This window comes from Cupressus sempervirens, chromosome 1 (genome assembly GCF_028749045.1).
Source record: "Cupressus sempervirens isolate cs-2001-9-10 chromosome 1, ASM2874904v1, whole genome shotgun sequence".
NCBI lineage: Eukaryota > Viridiplantae > Streptophyta > Pinopsida > Cupressales > Cupressaceae > Cupressus > Cupressus sempervirens.
Window position 1 is genome coordinate 18,502,823 of NC_143118.1, and position 3,530 is coordinate 18,506,352.

The 3,530-nt window shown below is 36.1% G+C and overlaps 1 pseudogene; it reads right to left on the minus strand.

Annotated features, from left to right (window-relative positions):
- Positions 1 to 658: 658 nt before the first annotated feature.
- On the minus strand, positions 659 to 2,197 carry LOC149575943 (uncharacterized; annotated as a pseudogene).
- Between the last annotated feature and the right edge of the window lie 1,333 nt (positions 2,198 to 3,530).

A 3,530-nucleotide genomic window follows, 5' to 3' on the forward strand; every position in this document is an offset into this window, starting at 1 on the left:
AGTGAGATTACAAACCCGTGCCTTCTTTCAAGCTCATAAACTTTAATGCTTGGGGATAGTTGGTAATATGGGGTCAGTCTATCAATTGCATGAGTCACCCAAATCATGAGCTCACCAGTGGGCTAGACTTATTGGTAACCCAAGAACCTTAGCATTATGTGCCAAACTGATCATCAGATAAAGTTTGTGAAGAACCAGGCACCTTGCATAGTTGCTGACACAATTCTTTACCCGCATCAACTTCTAATACTCCTTCCAAACATATTCCTTCTATTTGTTTCTAGCAACTGAAATCCATCCTGTGTTATACCTTTGACACCTGTGTTGTCTATCCCGTGAAATAGTAGATGCAATGACCATATGAGTTGAAAGAGATCCTATTGAGCTCTTAGGAAGTTAATTTGTATTTTTGAGTTATGAACTTTTTGAATCTTTGTTATAACAAGTACAACATTATGTCCTGGTTGAGCAGACTTTTCTATGCGATCCATGACCTGTGTTTCTAGCCATCAAGCATGAATTTCTACAATAACATCATGCAACAATAATTATGATCAGACACTCGGGCTTTCATGCAGATTAATTGACTCCTAATGTTTGGTGGAAAATGGAAATTTTACTTCTCCAGCAGAAAATGAACATGGGAGGTCATTTTCTGCTAAACTAACTTCTTGGTGTTCGGGTCATTCAGCAACCTCGCCCAATTGGATATGGATGATGCCTTTGCATTCCCCTTCAGAAGTTTTGATTCTTCTTTGTTGCTATCCTTTCCAATTTTTGATGCTTCTTTATTGGTGGAGTTTGAAATACTGGATTCATTACTGGATTGACAAGTATCCGATCCAGTATGCATTTTTATGTCATCCTGAACCAATATTTTGGCGGGTGTTGCTTTGCCATCATTTTGGGACTGCATAAAACTACTATCATGTGCACTAACCATCCCATCATGTGTGACATTCAAATAAGGGCCCTCACCAATAGGAGATGAAAGTTTTGAGAGTAGATCAAAACTCTTCTTTCCACAATGCATTAGGGAGCTTGAATAAAGAACGAAGAGAAATTCCTCTGTAGCCCACGCCCACCAGATGCTACCTACATTTAGTCCCTCAAAGAATGCAAGATGCCCTCCATGTGATGTAGTGGCAAGAACTACACTTTTGTTTAACCTGCATTCATTCCATGGAATAGCCTCTCGAGTACAACAGGATCATCCAAAGCAGTTATGCATAATAATGGCACTGATATGTTGCTCACAAAATAAGCACTGCTACACTTGCGGTAATATGTATCCACTGTCACATATTTACCAATAGGATAAGTAAAATATTTGTCAAAAATCACTGATAGAACGTGTCTTTTTTTTATGGAATCCTGATCTGCAATCTGTGCATGGGTGCTCTGATGCATCTGAGCATAATCTCGAGGACCAGTAGCTAGAGCCTTGTTGTAAAGTCTTTGGACAAACCCTCTATTTATAAACTAATCACATATCACAAGATCCCAAGGGCAACATATAGCAGCACCTCCAACTAATGGAGTATTCTCCCCTTCCTCTCCAAGATATTTGACCAGTATATTTGCACCAATGCTTGTCTCAATAGCTAATAAAGGGGCCTTGGGATTCTCATCATGCAAATAACCAATAACTCTCTGCAAATCTTCTATCCACCTAGCATTATAAAAATGTCCTGTAATAACAAAAGTGCCCCCTAGTCCTCGATGATTGACAACAAAAATCTTCCATCCTTTCTTAGCAAGAGCATAATCCATGTGCTTCACATAAGGATCATTAGAATCACTTGTCAGACCAAGACCATAATCACTATAGGTGTTGAGTTATTCCCTGAAAAGCGCATGTTTGGACTTGTAGATCTTTTAATGTCGTCATCTATAAGCCAATCCAGAGCAATAGTTTCTCCATCGAAAGAGAGAAATATCTGCACCAATCAACTATAGGATCTTTCTTGTTGAAAACACAATTTGGTAAAATGCTCAAGACACAAGGTAAAACAACATCTTCTGCAGCCTCCTTTGGTGTCATGCCTTGAGATTTACGTTCAGTGCTTGCACCAAATGCTATCTTTCTACAAGGTAAAACAACATCTTCTGCAGCCTCCTTTGGTGTCATGCCTTGAGATTTACGTTCAGTGCTTGCACCAAATGCTATCTTTCTACAAGATGAAGCCTTAAACATTATAATTAGCAAAATGTACCAACAAAATATTTACTTGATAGGCTGATTTGGAAGCTTAAAATTGGGGAACTGGAAGTACGCCTACAATTAGCAATGGAGAGGCGTCTCTATAGAACATGACTTACTCACATACAGATAGATTATGTATGACTGAATGAAGGTCATACAATAAAAAAAATGAAATAGAATAAGAAGCAATCACAACCAACAATAATTATGAAAGAAAATGGGGTCCCAACTTCTTCACACATATTCCAAGCATATAAAATGCTCCACTAGATCAAGGATCAAAAGTGGAGTGCATAATGCCATAAGTTTCACACATATGAATAATAATAAGAATTGATATTTCGTATTATTGTACTTTTACAGATAGAGTTATGCAAGTTACTGAGTGGATTCATTATCATTAGCAATTATTCTTATTGTTGTGGTTGAGAGTTGATTTGAATAAATAAATTATCCTTAATAAAAACAAATTTTTACCTACGACACACATTACCATCATACATCTTAAACTAATAGCGTACACAACCAAAATGACTTATGGAACACAAGGTTTCTATACATTAATTAGCGTGATGGAGAAATATGGCATCAAGGATGTGTCTGTTAAGCACTAGTAGGGTTGAAATGAGTTTACTTCATACAATTGAGATTGAAACTAAATCCAGCTTTTGAAGAGGACAATGCAAAGATTTTCCAATTTTAAATGAGGTCACAAATTGAAAACAAACAAGGATTTTTTATGTGGTCACATTCAATTTGTGCGAGAGATGGAAACACTACATTCACATGCATTCTATTCTTTCAAATTTTGTTCAAACTATCTACTAGTTTTCTTGCACCAATCTAAGAAGATGACCACAAGGTTTAATATAGAAATGTCATTCCCCAAATTGACAAAATGTGAGATATTCCAATTGAGTTTACCATATATGAGTTATAAGATTATCATGCAATGCCTAGAAAATAATAGTGGGAAATTAAAGAAACTAAAAAGAATTTCATTAAGATTGTTACACTTACCTCTATATTCTAATACATAGGTCATCTAATTGCAAAGGAAAATAATTGTTACACTTACCTCTAATATTTATGGAAGTTTTCTCTATTTTTTGTTATAGATTATGATTAAACATAGAAAACAAGAATTGCAGCAATAAACTAGAACAAGAAGGAGCCTAGATGAACATTGGCTGCCAAGCCTTTTCCAATCTCCCCTCTAGTTCCCTATGTTCCTATTAACTAGAAGGTCATACTCTAAAAAAAATTCTTTGTTTTTCTCCCTCCATCAGGTAGAGATTAATTAGGCTTGTCAGTTGAATATATC